Source organism: Alosa pseudoharengus, unplaced genomic scaffold, assembly GCF_046254945.1.
Source record: "Alosa pseudoharengus isolate Yale_2024_CS ecotype anadromous, Long Island Sound unplaced genomic scaffold, YU_APseudo_1.1 YU_APseudo_1.1_scf_9, whole genome shotgun sequence".
Classification (NCBI taxonomy): Eukaryota; Metazoa; Chordata; class Actinopteri; order Clupeiformes; family Clupeidae; genus Alosa; species Alosa pseudoharengus.
In genome coordinates this window covers 5,157,853-5,174,447 of record NW_027468881.1, presented here as the reverse complement: position 1 = coordinate 5,174,447, position 16,595 = coordinate 5,157,853, and the positions used below count along the sequence as shown (strand labels likewise).

At 42.4% G+C, this 16,595-nt stretch overlaps 2 long non-coding RNA genes across 2 annotated transcripts; both read right to left on the bottom strand.

Moving 5' to 3' along the window:
- Positions 1-6,323: 6,323 nt before the first annotated feature.
- Positions 6,324-6,821, bottom strand: LOC143115205 (uncharacterized). The gene is made up of 3 exons (XR_012985068.1): positions 6,772-6,821; positions 6,554-6,599; positions 6,324-6,391 (listed from the first exon to the last, which is right to left on the bottom strand). It is a non-coding gene; the product is annotated as an uncharacterized LOC143115205 (long non-coding RNA).
- Positions 6,822-6,875: 54 nt separating this feature from the next.
- On the bottom strand, positions 6,876-7,696 carry LOC143115204 (uncharacterized). The gene is made up of 3 exons (XR_012985067.1): positions 7,607-7,696; positions 7,189-7,231; positions 6,876-7,016 (listed from the first exon to the last, which is right to left on the bottom strand). It is a non-coding gene; the product is annotated as an uncharacterized LOC143115204 (long non-coding RNA).
- Between the last annotated feature and the right edge of the window lie 8,899 nt (positions 7,697-16,595).

The window sequence follows — 16,595 nt, the reverse complement described above, 5'->3', positions numbered from 1 at the left end:
CGTAAGTCAAGAAAAGCGTGCAACTAAGCACCTTTTAGCCTGCGCACAAACAAACACACACAGAGACACACACACACACACACACACACACACACAGGGTCTTGTGGCTTATTTCTGTGTGGAAAATAACATGAACAACTAAGCGTCTTCCAGCCTGCACACATTCTGCCCTAAAATCTGGGCGTTTCGTACAGTATGTATACAAGTCTTGCGCGCTTCTGACTTACGCGCTTTTCCAGCTAAGCACTTCTGAGGGCTGTATTAAGGTTGGGCGCCACTACAAGGTGAAACAGCATATTGCTCGATGTTGGCAGTAGGCCTAGTTCTACATGTAGGTTGCACAGAACGTTACAAATTAACATTACAGTATCAAATTTGGTGCTTAATATGCTGATAAGGCTTTACTTCCCCCCCCCCCCATTAAAGTGTCACACGATGGCATATTTCCCTACATTACCTTATCCGTTATAATCACCCACTTTGGATATTGGAGCTTACCGACTGTGCACCTTTAGTTTTAGCTTGAGGTGAAGTCATCATGATTCCATAGCCTACTTCATTTGAACCTCTCCATTTCTTTCCATCTTGACCGAAGTCATCCATACACTTGCACAGACGCCTGCACTATTGTCGAGCAGCAATTTTATATTTTCCTGTCTCTGATTAGTTTCTAATGGTGGCTGGTATTGTTACGCCAGTCTTTCCACTGTATTCGAAACTGTCAGTCCACAGCTTCATTAGCATAGATACCGTAAATTGATATTAGGAGAAGCAGCTGCCATTGAAACTTTCTTTCTCGACGGTGAGTTTTAAATTATGAATCTACACACCTCTTTATAACTCTTTACAAACAAACCTCAGAGCAAAAGTGAAATTTCATTAAGTCTTTGTTAGGCTATGTGATGATGACACATAATTTTACTGTAGGCAGTTCTCTATTCAGTTCACCTAGCTTTCGTTTTCAAAATCAAATACTGGTTTGTGTTCTTTCTGGATTTACAGTAAATGGCATTCAGAAGGTCAATGATAAAGTCCACGTTCCACGTTTTCAACCTAAATTAACGAGGTGGTGGATCAGTCTGGTTCTATTTTCAATAAATCACGCCTCTTTCATAAGGCCGCCTTGATTTTGAACTTGAGCGCTGTGGGTGTGACAGAAGCAGGAATGGGAGAATGCGCATAACTGAAAAGTGTGTAACTGGAAGCACGTAAAAATGGACTTAGATGTGTTTTGAGCGCGAATGGGAGAATTCGGCCCATAATGCTTATATCTTATTGGACCATGTCCGCTAACACCACCGCGTCTCAGCCTAATAATGCTTATATCTTATTGGACCATGTCCGCTAACACAAACGTGTCTCAGCCTAATAATGCTTATAACTAATTGGACCATGTCTACTAACACAAACGTGTTTCAGCCTAAGCCGTCATCAGGTTTTTCATTTTATTTTGATAGTCCTTTTAACTTGAGTTTTTTGGTGTTGAGCACGCCTGCTTCACCACTTATTTCTGTTTGCAACCATTTGTGTATATATGTGTGATGTGTGTGTGTGTGTGTGTGTGTGCGTGTACCTGCTCCTTGAGCTCCTGTATCTGCTGGGTCTTGAGGCTGATCTCTGTCTGCAGGCTGTTGAGTGTGTGTGTGACGTCCACCTGGGCCTGGGAGTGTGTGAGCTGGTGTGAGAGAGCGGACACCTCGTCACGCAGCGAGGAAATGAGACGGTCCTTTCTCACACACTCACTCTCAAACACACCCAGCCGGCAAACCTCATCTCCCAGACGCAACACACGCTCCTCCTGAGACAACACAACAGAGGAAAGTGTGTGTGAGACAGCAAGATACATAAGACTGTGTTCCTCACACAACTGTGTCTGTGTGTGTGTGTGTGTGTATGTATGTGTGTGTGCTTGTCACCCTATCCACGATATTCTCCAGCCAACAATGGGCGTCGCCATGACACATGTATTCAGAAATATTCTGATATTTCTGGCCGAAGCTGCATTGTGTTGATTTGAATTGTAATGTGGCGGTAGACAGTGCTTTATGTATCCTAAGCCATGTAAAAGCAAACCTTTATATTTTTCTGCCAGTCATATATTATATACAATATCCATATTGAGTGCAGAATTGTCAACATTTCTAAAGAACTATATGTTGAAGCATATTCTAGTTAGCCTGCTGAGACTGCACATGGTTATAATGTAAACAGTCATAAACTATAATATATAAATATTATAGATAGCCTGCTGAGACTGTGTGTGTGTGTGTGTGTGTGTGTGTACTGTATGTGTGTGTGTGTGTGTGTGTGTGTGTGTGTGAGTGAGTAAGTCTTCCTCACCTTCTCTTGCAGGAGATGCTGCAAGGACTGCAGGCTCTGTGACACCATTGGACTTCTGGCTGAACTTTTACTTCCTGTGTTGCCAGGCCAACTTCCTGTGAGGTAGAGCACAGTGCACTGTCAGTGTTTACTTACAAATGGCCATGAGTCAGGTGGGGTATACTACGTATCTCGATTAGTGGGTTAGCGAGGTATGTTGCGCTCAAAGCCAGGGTATGCTGTGACACGAAAGTGGATCTGTTTTAGTGTCGCTATATCACCATGGTATCTTATGCTGTCAACCAAACCTGGTCGGGAGGAGGTTATGTGCTAAGTTATAGCTCAAATCGTGTAATCTACCGCCCACTGACCAATCAATTGTCTTAAAAACGAAGTTCTCTCACATGTAGGATTCTGTCATATATCTTACAGGTGGAGCTCCGCCTCTACTAACATTTTGGATCTCGAATGCGCTTTAATAAGGCTGTGCGTGCAAACATCCCACTATGGACGTGCATACCATACAACAACTGATGACAATTGATTTATTTGATGTTAAATTACCGCAGTGTAGATTAAGCTATCGCTCATGAATGCGGAAATAATTGTTTTTAAATAGAGGCGGTCTTGTGCGTCTCCACGTTTCACGATTGGCCAGCGTCATCCCAACACCGAGAACGTGCACAGATCTGAGCTGAAAGCCTAGTTTGACAAATATATCACATAACTGCTATCGTAACTTAACGTATACCCCTGAGTCAAGGCTTTGTCAAGCCTCGATATGTCTACATAACCTAGATATGTCTAACATGCTTCGTAGTATACCCCAAGGGTGTGCTTACCTACCTATGAGAAGGCGGAGTTAGGGTGTTTACCTGGCCTATGAGAGGGCGGGGTTAGGGTGTTTACCTGGCCTATGAGAGGGCGGGGTTAGGGTGTGGCTCTGCCCGGGGCGTCTGGTTCCTGCGCTGGCTGGGCGCGTGCGAGGGGCAGGGCTCCGTGTGGGGGGGTGGGGTGTGAGGGGCGGTCCTTCCCAAACCCAGGCAGGGGGCACTGCGCTCTGATCTCTGCCCAGCAGGGGGAGCTACACTCTCATGCACACACAGCACACACACACACACACACACACAGACACAGCACACACACAGCACACACACAGACACACACACAGACACACATACAGCACACACACATATGAACACAACATGGCCCTCTACCTCCCCAACAATCCACTTCAGTGTGTGTGTGTGTGTGTGTGTGTGCGTGCGTGCATGCGTGCGCGTGTGTGTGTGTGTGTGCGTGCGTGCATGCGTGCGTGTGTGTGCGTGCATGTGTGCGTGCGGCGCATGACAGGATATCAATGCTAAGTACCGGGACACTGCTGTCCACCGTCAGATCATAGGCGGAGCCTCCATAGCCAAAGTGCAGCTGGTCGCCTGGTGACAGTCTAACACTGGCGTTATGGATACGGCAGCCGTTCACGTATGTGCCATGGGAAGAGTCGAGGTCGGTGAGGATGTGGCAATGCTCCGCCTCACGCCACTCAATCAGGGCGTGGCTCTCCTCCACTCCCGCATTCTGGCAAAGGAAAACAGAATTATAACCAGCTAATCAGGTACAAGAGCAGCAGCCTATTTCAGCTCACTGTTATTCTGACCAATCAAAATCTGAATCACTTCCCTATTGACCCAGACGCAAGATCATTGCCAGATGATCATTGTCAAGAGATAAACCTATTAAATAAAGTAAATTAGGCCTACTAATGGACCATCAAAATCATGATCTCATAATACCAGCCAACCAGAGACACATCATCGCAGGAGATCATATCAATCAATCAAAGCCGATCAACCAATCAATAGGAATCACAGTGAATCACGGTGAGGCTTCCGCAGTAGGCTAGGCCTACAGTGGAATGGCACGACTCCCGCTGGACACATGCTCAGTTACTGCCAGTGCTGGGTTCAAGCTTTTAATTGGAGAAGTTAAATGGGTGCTTTTCCAGTAGCCTACGCTGGAGCAGCATTCATTAATTCAATTATATTTCCTATCCCTAAATTACACTGTTACCAAACTGTGGTAGACCTAATCTTGTTGTAACCTAGAATGTGTAGTGTGCGGGTGTTACCCGTAAACAGAGATCGTTGTCCTGATGCCTCCCGACCCTTGTCGTTTTGGGCTGGAGTTTGAAGACCCAACCCTGGGTGTTCAGGTATGCCTTCATCCTCGGATAAAACCAGCGGGAGATTCTCCTACTCAGTCAAGCTCTCAGACTGACCGCAGGCGCGAGAGAACACTCCGAATACATACAACCACTGCGCACGGCTCAAACCTAGTTCCATACAACGAAGCTGCCAAACATGCAGCCAATGTTTTCCAAACAATAGAGAAATGCTTAGTTCAAAATAGAAAATAAATTCAATAGCTAAACGACATGTTTAAATATCAATGTTAAACAACAGAAACAAGAATATATCAAGCTGAATACTCACTACAAACAAACCATCCAGTCTGGGAAAGGATTGTATATAAGCGCCATGGTAACCTAAGGCGAAACTCCGCCTTCGGTCACGTTTAAGCAGAAAGTAGCCTAGTCTGGAACTGAGCCAGGACAAGTCAGTTCCCCTGTATAAATGGTAGCCTGGCTTTTAAACTGCGTTTAGACCAGTGTTTCTCAAACTTTTTTTCTGGGGACCCACTTTTTAAAAATGACAGACTTTCGCGACCCAACGCGACCCTTCGTGGTAGCTAAAGGTCCAGTATGTAGGAAATAATGGAAAATAAACTGTAACCATTACAAAAATGATCACCATATGTTGTCAGAGAGTAAGGAAACACGATGAATAGTGGGGGGCCTTAAGCACATAAATAGGTCGTTTCGCGCAATTTCTTCTAAAAGCGCCAAATTTGGCACAGATGTAGCTCAAGTTATACTGAAATGATTTAGCTAGGGCGCCGGAGCCACAGACCCTCGGAGCCAAGATGGCAGCCAATCCAATATGGCCGCTGCCCGAAAAGGGTTCCGACTAGCTTTTAACCACGAGCTACAAATACAAACTTGATGTCTTTTTCAACTTAATTGATCATGGGAAACACATAGGAATGTTTATATTTATGACCCAGTATATCTGGACAGCTTAATCCTCCAATTCCAACATGGCCCCTGTCCAAAAAAGCAGTTTTGACTGTAGTTATACCCCATTGTTTGCGCCAATTTATCTACAAGCACCAAATTTGGCACAGATGTAGCTCAGGTCATACTGAAATGATTTAGCTAGGGTTCCGCAGCCAGCGACCTTTGGGGCCAAGATGGCAGCCAAATCCAATATGGCCGCTGCCCGAAAAGGGTTCCGACTATAACTTTTGAACCACATGAGCTGCAAATACAAACTTGATGTCTTTTTCAGCTTAATTGATCATGGGAAACACATATAAATGTTTATATTTATGACCCAGTATATCTGGACCCCTTAATCCTCCAATTCCAATATGGCCTTACACCTCATTGTTTTCGGCAATTTTTCTACAAGCACAACCCAGATAGCAAATTCATTATGGGCCAAATTTGGCCCAAAACTGGCTTGCCATTTTGGCAGAGTTTTGGATGGATGTACGGCCCATATATGGCCCAAATTAAGCAAGCCAGAATCAAAACAAAAGGAGGCCAAAACTCACCCAAAACCAATTGTGGCATTCCAAAATATGGCCATAACCCACCCAGAGTCCAAAATCCCCCAAATCCAGCCAAAAAGTAGCCAAAACTGACCCAAAGTGAGGCCATAATTATGCCAAATGATTGCTTCTACATTGAAACTCCACTTGGAAATCATAAAATGTATTTAATTTTGCATTTTGCAATATGTCTACATTAGTTTCTAATGAATTGCTATGTCCTAGTATCCTAGGCTCATATTGTTAAATTAGCCTATATGTCAATAGAGATTTTTACAACAAAAAAACACAAAGATTAAATGCATTTCATTGTAATTTGTATTTATTAAATCATATCAGCATACTTATTACTGTAAACGGGTTGACTGTGCAGAGCAAACAGGATTTCTTCTCACAGCATCTGAAATTGACAACATACACACACAAAGACAAAAGAAACACAATTACTAAATCTACTCTTTAAAAAGCCTTGGAAATTGTTTAGTGAAGTTTAATTCAGATGCGGTCATTGAGTGTAGGGTAAAAATGAGGCTGTATTAGGCATACAGTGATTGAAACTTACCCATTACTATTGCCTTAAGGTGCAGCTCCACTGAATGCCTTATGCACTGAAAACAGAAGAGAAAAAGGGAAATAAGTGGATGTGTTTATTGAATTAAGTCTGTCTGTGTTTAAAAAAAAGTTTCACCTGCAGAGCATTAAGGTTAACATGTTAACTAGCTATACTTAGCTATCTATATTAGGGCAAAATGAGGCTTTATTGCCATGATAAAAACTTACCCATTTATACTGCTTGCTGCAGATTTCTTCTCACAACATCTGAAATTGACAACATACACACAAAGACAAAAGAAACACAATGACTAAATGTACTCTTTAAATAGCCTTGGAAATTGTTTAGTGAAGTTCAATTCAGATGCGGTCATTGAGTGTAGGGTAAAAATGAGGCTGTATTAGGCATACAGTGATTGAAACTTACCCATTACTATTGCCTTAAGGTGCAGCTCCACTGAATGCCTTATGCACTGAAAACAGAAGAGAAAAAGGGAAATAAGTGGATGTGTTTATTGAATTAAGTCTGTCTGTGTTTTAAAAAAAGTTTCACCTGCAGAGCATTAAGGTTAACATGTTAACTAGCTATACTTAGCTATCTATATTAGGGCAAAATGAGGCTTTATTACCATGATAAAAACTTACCCATTTATACTGCTTGCTGCAGCTCCACTGCATGTCTTATGCACTGAAAACAGAACAGAAAAAAGGAAAATAATTGGATGTGCAATATTGGATGTGTTCAGTGATTTAAGTTTGCCTGTGTTTCACAAGTTTGCCACCTGCAGAGCCTTTAGATTAACAAGCTAACGTTAACTAGCTACTTAGCCAGTAGGCTACGTTAACGTTACACCAGAGCCTGTCTTAGACATTCTCTGGTTACACCTACTGTAATAAGAAGACGTGTAGATAAACAACGTTAACGGTATTGTTTCCATAGCGGGCTGTTACAAAGCTGTTCACCAAAACGAAGCTACAGGCATATGTGTTATAGAGCTATGTAGAAACACGGCTATATTTGTATACAAGTTATACATGTTTGAAGACAGGAAAATGTTCTTACCGTCTGTGCTGGAGAAAGTGAAGTACTAGGCGTCTCTTCTAGAGAAAATTCCCGGTCTTTTGATCAGTCTTCTGGCAAACCACAAAGACGCCAAAATACACCTGCATACTTCAGTGAACCGTCCCGCTCTTGGCCCATTCATCTGGTTAACCAGACATTTGCCATAACTAGTTATCTACCGCTGGCGCCTTTTTATCTATTATGGTAAACCACAATTTTGCCACAGTTCAGCCAAAAGCATTTACTTTGCTGTTTCTATGCCAAAACAAACCCAAAAATACCAAACGTATGCCAGACTACAGCCAAAATGTTTGCTATCTGGAAAAATTTGGCATGGATGCAGCTGAGGGCATACTGAAATGATTTAGCGAGGATGCCGGAGCCAGTGGCCCCTGGGACCAAGATGGCTACCAAATCCAATATGGCCGCCACCTGAAAAGGGATTACTGTAAGCTGCATATTTTGAACCAGATGAGATACAAATGTAAAATTAATAAATATTTCACCTTTTCTGGCTATGGGAAACACAAAATATATATTTATGATTGGGTATATCTGATGACTCTGCAATCTGGTGACTGTCCGAAAAAGGGTTTTGACTACAACTTTTGAACCGAATATGCTACAGATGAAAACTATTTGTTTTTACCATGACCACACATTAAATTACCTAAGCTTTCTCAAAAAATAGAGTCTGCTCTGACCCTTCTTTGGGGCAGCCGTGGCCTACTGGTTAGCGCTTCAGACTTGTAACCGGAGGGTTGCCGGTTCAAACACCGACCAGTAGGAACAACTGAAGTGCCCTTGAGCAAGGCACCTAACCCCTCACTGCTCCCCGAGTGCTGCTGTAGCAGGCAGCTCACTGCGTTGGGACACCTGCGCTTCTGTGCTTCACCTCACTGTGTGTTCACTTTGTGCTGAGTGTGTTTCACTAATTCACGGATTGGGTTAAATGCAGAGTCAAATTTCCCTCACAGGATCAAAAGAGTATATATATACCTCCAATCCAGTTTATTGTCTATAAGAACCCGCACATATTTGTAGTTCTCAACAACTTCCTCAACCAGTATTGAAATGGTATTTAGCTCAGGCCTGGCCCTACGAAAGTCCACCACCATTTCCCTTGTCTTAGCCACATTCAAGACAAGGTGGTTGTTTCTGCACCATGTCACAAAGTGGTCCACCAGTTGCCTGTATTCCGTCTCCTCACCATCACTGACACACCCCACAACTGCAGTCTGTGAACTGTCTGAGAACTTCTGCAGGTGACATGAACTGGAAGTCTGAGGTGTACAGTGTGAAAAGAAAAGGAGACAACACAGTCCCTTGTGGTGCTCCTATGCGACTGACTACCTGTTCAGACACACACCCTTTCATTCTCACAACCTGTGGTCTGTCAGTCAGGTAATCAGTAATCCATGAAGTTGTGGAGGTGTCTACTTGCATCCTTCAAAGCTTGTCACATAGCAGCATAGGCTGTATGGTGTTAAAAGCACTTGAAAATCAAAGAACATGATCCTCACAATACTGCCAGCCCCTGTCAAGGTGAGAGTGTATTCTATGAAGCAGGTAGATTAAGGCATCCTCCACAACCACCTCTGGACGGTATGCAAATTGTAATGGGTCCATGTAGTGGTCACCTGTGGTCTCAGAAGATGACCAACAACAGTGTTTAGCCAACTACTTCCTTTCCTACCAACTTCCTTCCTAACCAGGTGTACTTTTTTCTATAAGTGTTTTGTTCTTATGACTACAATTGTGAGAGAGACCATGAGAATGAGAATTCATGAGAGAGCAAACAGTTATTGTGTGCACATCCCACCTTCTGGCAGGTGCAGGCAGTGGCGGTTTTAGGTACGGGCGAACCGGGCAGTCGCCCGGGGCGGCATCTTGTAGGGGGCGGCACGAGCGCTTTAAAAAAAAAAAAAAAAAAAAAGAATAATAATAATAAACGTCGCAAAACGATTTTCTATTATCCATCACTTGTGTGAGGAATTAGGGAATTGGCGCCCCTGTTGCTCAGAAGGTAGGCCTACTGCACTGCACTGTGCAGAGGAAGGGGCGAAGGGAGGGGTTTGCGGGGGACAGTTCACCTCTGGGTCTCCTTAATGAAACGGGAAAGGGGGGATGAATGGGGATCCACTGTATAGTAGCCTACAACAGTCTATTAGTGGGCTAAAATCAGTCACACCTTGACTTTCTTCCAAACAACGCACATCTCATAATGTTATGAATGCAGACCTATGATTCCTGCACATTTAATTAACTGTGTGAAATGGCTAATAAAAATAGGTGACAAAACGATTAAGAGGTCACCCAGGTGAATTGGTTTGGTCTTGACTGTGGTTGCGAGTGGATCATGGGAATTTGTGGATTGTTGTCGACTGTCGAGTGCCAAACACGATGGACAGAACGCGGTCAAAGCCATCAGGTGCCCAGTTCCAAAAAAAAAGAAAAGTAGAAGAGGAGAAACGAGCAAAGGATAAAGGTATGTAATGTCCTAATAATAACAGTATCATGTCATGAGTGAAGGGCTAACGTCAATGTTAATTGATAGGGCCTACCCACTAAACATTGGACGTCGTATGGACGTTGAGATGATGTCTATATTGCGTCCGTTGGTCCATGACCAATTCTGAACTTTAGAACGACGTGCAAACTAGGTCCACTATTTGGACGTCTAATAATGACCCCATTTGTACGTCAATATGTAGTTGAACTTTTGGACGTCGGTGTAGGTCACTTTTTTGGACGTCTAAAACAGGTGCAGGGAATTAACATGATTTAAGTAATTTATTATTATTAGTAGTAGTAGTAGCCTAGTAGCAGTAGGCTAGTAGTAATACAAAATAAATGTAAAATACCAACATTGTTCTTACCAACACGATGAATGTGATCATTATTATTATTAGTAGTAGTAATAGGCCTCGTACACTCTAAAAAATGCTGGGTTATTTCTGCACCCAATTACTGGGTTGTGGCAGTTTGACCATTTATTGGGTTATGTTAGCCCATGCTGGGTTATTTTCCATAATCCAGCCACAGGGTTGGTGGTTTGGAACTCAATCTCCAACATGGTATTCTACCCACTGTTTGGGTCACTGGTAGCCTAAGTAATGGGTTAACTTACTGAGTATTTTAAGGTCAACATCTCAAGAGTAGACTACAATAAAAATGTCAGGCACATTAAGTCACTTTTTTACTGAAAATTGCGAACTGCAACAAATTCTTTGAGAGTTAAATACCATAAGGAATGAGCATGTGTAGGCTATGCAACTCCTGTGTCTACTAGTTGCAAAGAAATCGTTTTGGCTTTGTCTAGCTTTCATTTGGTGATTGCTGATAAAAAAGACACTTTCAACAAGTTGTTAAATGTTTGCCTCTCAGTCTTGCTCTGCTTTTAACCCTCTGACAGCAATTTGAATTGCACTTGAACCGCACAGCATTGTGGGGCGATTTCTAACGTTCATCCCCTGCCTCAGTTTTCAAATCCAGTAACTAGTGATGGGTAAATGAAGCCTCGAGCGCTACTCGGCACATTTCCCTAATGTGCCGAGTAATGTGTCGAAGCTTCGAAACATGGAAGATAAGGAAAACACAGCGACATCTGGTGGTTTGCATAAAGCCCCGCAGTCACGGACTAGTGAAAAGAATGCCTACACGTTCAACACAATGCCAAAGCTTCGAAATGTTCTCATTCATTACATTAAAAGTGTTGCAAGAAATGTGCATTTCTGTTTGTCTCAATTCAATACAATAAAATACGATTAGGCAACATAATCGCGTCACTCGTTATCACGTGAAGATTGGTGTTTCCGTGGAGGCGTGAAATCATGTTATCCCAGTCAATGATCCAATCGGTCTCCCATCCACTTAACGACCGCAGTAGACACTACTTAGCTTCTGAACCAGGACGAAGTATTATCAACCTCAACACGCTATGGACGAGAGTGAAAAGGAAACGACCAGGCGCCTAATTAAACCAAACCCTACATGGCCTGACATAGTTTGATGTTTCATGAATCAAACTTTCAATAAAAGGAAAATATTATGTCAGCCATTATTGTTAGGCCTACATAGAAAATATTAGCCTGTATTGCTTTTAAATGACATGATTGAAGTTGAGACTGCAACGCAGACACGTTTTAATGTCATTGTTCTAAATGGCAAAGCTTTAGGCTAGGCCTAGGCTATTTCTTCTTTATTTCTATATGTGCATGATATTATGGATTATGGACATTTTCCGGAAAGAAAATAACGTAAATTGACAAACAGAGCAAGCATCCTATATAAATCAGGGCTACCCACAAATTTCGCCTGGCTCTTGCAATACAACACAACTCATTCCGACACTAGAGCGGGTGCCCTGGTTTGCGCAATTCAAAGCCTTTGAATCAGATTCCGAAGCAGTCACGTGGGTGTGTGTCCCAAACGAAGCTTCAGACGTCACACTCACAAACCGAGGCCTCGTTTGTCATCAGTCACGTGATTTTTATGGAAACGACACAAGCCTCGAACCGGGGCTTCATCTGGCACGCCCCTTTCTGCTCGACACAAGCTCCGAAGCCTCGCTTCATTGGGCACATCACTACCAGTAACTTCAACTATTACTTTTCTGCTTGTGTGAGCTGTCCAAACTCTGCCATCATCATATCAAAGGTAAGAATTACAGTACTTCTGCATATGCCAATTGAAAACGCGAATTTATTATAAATATATTGGTTTCAAAGTGTAATGTTAACCAAAACCGAACTAAGTCATGTTAGAACTAGCTAGCAATTAGCTAACGTTAGCGAGCTAAGAATAGCTAACGTTGACGGAGTTAATGTTAACTTTTCCAATAGCTAACTTCACCATTATGTTGGATATCTGGAATGGTAGTTTATATCATATCCAAAATTACAGCTGTGTAAGATGCCATTGTGAATGTAGTTTTAGTTTGAATGAAATATCAGGCGCAAGTAAGTTAACTGTTATTTAAAGTGTCTCCATGCAGGCTAATATCAACTTAGCTTCTACAGACACAGATGAGAGTTGTTAACGTTAGATAATTTCCATGAGACATAGGCCTAGGTAGACAACATTATTTACATTTAATATGCATGTAGTGTTGATATTTAAATACAAAAGAGGACCAGTAAAACAAATGAATGTAGTAGTGGATGCGAATGGGGGCAATTATACATGGGAATTGGGGGTATGATACACTTTAGGTTGTGAAGTAGTGTTTGGCTTCATGTTCTTCATTTCATAGCCCTTATTTGCCCCTTGTTTGATGTACCTGACTTGCGCCTCAGTAGTAGTGCTTCAGTGATGGTCTTTTTGTGTTCTGTGTGTTTTGCAACTTATTAATTTTAGTCTCCCTCTGTTCCCTCTGTTTGCAGGCGTTATGATGTGAGGACTGCTGCCCTAAGAACGCTGAGTGCATATGTGTAAAAAAAAAGAGCCCAGAATTAGTTTTTATTTTCATTAGGTGAATCTGGTCATGTTTGCAATAATCTGGTCATGTTTGCAGTAAAGATGGGGGAAACAACAGTCAGGATTGGATTGTGATTTATTGTTTATCTGACTGTAAGGTGTCCAGAAGGTAGGAACCTGTTCCAGTTAATTTTACTGAAGCTTCATTTGGCTCGGCAGCAGATTTGAAGTGGAAATGTATGTCTTGGTATGCATTTCCAGTTACCATCTGCTGGTGAGAAAGTCAAATAAAGCTATAGGAAAATTAACTGGAACAGCATGCCACCTTCTGAAATGGGACTGTCGTGTATGCATGGTGTATGTGCAGCTTATTGCTATGCATGTTACACTGTTTTTGCTGTTACCTGCTGTGTATTTTAACATTTGGGTTAATGGACTCCTTGAGTGGCTGTGTATTGGACTGACTAGGGGCACCTGGAGAGGACTGATGGGGATGTAATAGACTGATTTTGTGCACCTGTGAAGGGGGAGGGGTTCATTCACATTGGTTGATTAACCACTTGCTTTCACCTGGCCTGGTGCTTTATATGAGCTTGCGAGGTGACCGGCAGGAGGGGGCCTTGAGAGGGAGATGCAACAGCAACTGGCACAACGGCAGAGAGCCCACCATCAACGCAAGCTAAGTACCCTGTTAAGGGAAGTTATATTTCTGTAGCCCTACTTGCTATGCATTAGTAAGTTGGTAGACAAAGTGGCTGGTGGCTCATAAATGTTTGTTGTCCGTGGCAGCTCAGGTTTACATCAGCCGAGCAACAACGCGATCTGGGGGAATGCTGGAAGTGCCAATGAACACCGCCGGATGTAACGTTGACTGTGTCTGCTGAACAACCGAACATTCAGGGAAGGATCCGCCCTGATTTGGACTTGTGGATGACCTGGCGCCGACAGTGCAGTACCGGCTACATCGGAGCGCGTCCTGTGGACTATTCTTTTAAAACTCTGGTCGGCTCGCGGGAAGCCGACCAGCGGACATTCCTTTATGTGTTGTGTCTGTTGTCTACGTGACTCGTCAGCCCAGCTGTAAACGCAGAGTGGACAGAAGACGTTGGGTGAGCGGAACTGAATTTAAGGTGTAGCATAATCTGATCTTTGTGTGTGGGTTTAATTATGAATTGCTGTGCCCTCTCAGTATTTTGAATGTATATTCACCTAGATAACTTATTTACCTGCATTATTAATCTGTTTCTGCTTGCCAGTTGGGGGTGCTTGCGACGGGACTGCAATGTTTATAGCTGGGCTGCTGTGAGTCCTCTATGTAAATTTTAGTAACTGTGCAATAAAAGCGTAAACTGTTCTTGAGCCTCATGTGTTTGTGAGTCTGGGGAATTACCGTTTACCTGCAGTAGTAAAAGGGCCATGACAGGACTACAGTTATGCATAGAAACTATAAGCAGTACAGTATAAAATCAATGTCTAAAATGAGTCTGAATTTGACGTCGAAAAGACGTCCACAAAGATGACGTCAAAAACCGTCCACAAAATGGCGTCGAAAAAATGTCCATGAAGACCACATTTGGACTAGAAATAGCTCCTATACGGACGTACTGTGGACGTCATAAATGGACGTTCAATAGACGTCGAAAAAAGACGTCGCCTGGAGTAACAGTCTGCACGTCCAGGTGACTTACATTTGACGTCCAAAAATGACTTAGAAAAGACGTCGTATCAGCGGCGCTCGGGGGGATCTCGCCCAGGGAGTAATTGAGTCTAGAACCGCCACTGGGTGCAGGACAAATTAAAACTTACTCAATTGAAAAAATATAATGTCCACAACACTGCTTTTGACTCCCATATATTTAATGCACATCAGGCAACGTTTCGACCCTGCTGGGTCTTCTTCAGGCAAAAATTCATGAGAGCGACCATGAGAATTCACTGTTGTTGTTTTTATGTTATTGCTGTTTTTTTGATATGCTAAGCAAACCTTTGAAGAGTTTTGGACAAATTGACTATATTATTCTTTTAACAATTTGACATACTATAAATATTGCCTTGCAATAATAATTATGTCTTATTCTTTCTTATATGATTACATTTCGAAATGTATTCACCTGTGGTACACTGAAAGCATTCCACTTTTATAAGGAAATTAATCCACCTTGAGAATAACCTTCAAAGTTGTGGTAAAAAAAGATTTTCAAACAAAGTCTTGAAAAGAATACAGGTTCCAGACTTACACAAGCATATATATAAATATGCCAATGGACTTCCTGTGGTCAATAAACTAAAAATAGACACAACATCCTCATTTGTAGCGCATTTGGTTCAAAATTTGAAGCCAAAACCCTTTTTCGGACGGCAGCCATATTGAATTTAGGGAATTTGGGGGGTCCTGATATACCCAATCATAAATGTAAGTATTCCTATGGGTTTCCCATCATCAAAAAAGGTCAAATAGACATCAAGTTTGTATTTGTATCTCATCAGGCTCCAAAGCTATAGCCGAATCCCTTTCAGGCGACAACCATTTTGGATTTGGCTGCCATGTTGGTCTCAGGGACCATTGGCTCGGGCCGCCTGGATAAATAATTTCATTATGCCCTCAGCTGCATCCGTGCCAAATTTAGAGCTTGTTGATTAATTTGCACAAACAATGGGGTGTAAGGCCCCATACTACAGCCAAAACTGCTTTTTTGGACAGCGACCATATTAGAATTGGAGGAATAAGGGGTCCAGATGCACCGGGTCATAAATATTAACATTCCTATGTATTCCCCATGATCAATTAAGCTGAAAAAGATATCAAGTTTGTATTTGTAACTCATGTAGTTCAAAAGTTATAGCCGGAACCCTTTTCGCGCAGCGGCCATATTGGATTTGGCCGCCATCTTGGCCCCAAGGGCCGCTCACTCCGGAGCCCTAGCTAAATCATTTCAGTATGACCTAAGCTACATCTGTCCCAAATATGGCGCTTTTAGATGAATTTGCGCGAAAATGTGCTTAACCCTTAGAACCCTAAGCTGTTTTTAGGGCATTTTCACTACCTTTATTCATAAGGATTTATTCTGGTCATTGTAAGTGCCACACACATATATTATATATTGTTTTTTTCAGGAGAGTTTAGGCTATTCAGATCTGCCATCATTTCATGTATTAATACTAGCATTGATTTTATTTTGATTTTTAAAGAATTAAAATATAAAAAGTGTATTATAAAAATTCTTATATTTCGACATGTATCTCACCACAGCAAGCTCACAGCTCTACATGCATTTCATGTGTGTGTAGGGCAGACTGTCCTGAATCGGGCAATATAATTGCCATGTTGGAGGGATACTCTGGGGCTGAGCAATTTACAGAAATATTTGCTGTGTGATTTACGGAAATAAATGCCATTTTTTATTTAGTGATGAAAAATGACCTTTCTGCGCTCCATATCTGTGACACGAACTGATCTGACCTGACTTGACCCGAGGTTGCGTGTTAGCCTGCGTGCCTGTGTGTATGCAGTCATAATTCTCAACTCTTTACTGCATTGCCATGAACAAAGTAAAGGCAAAAAAGGTGTTTA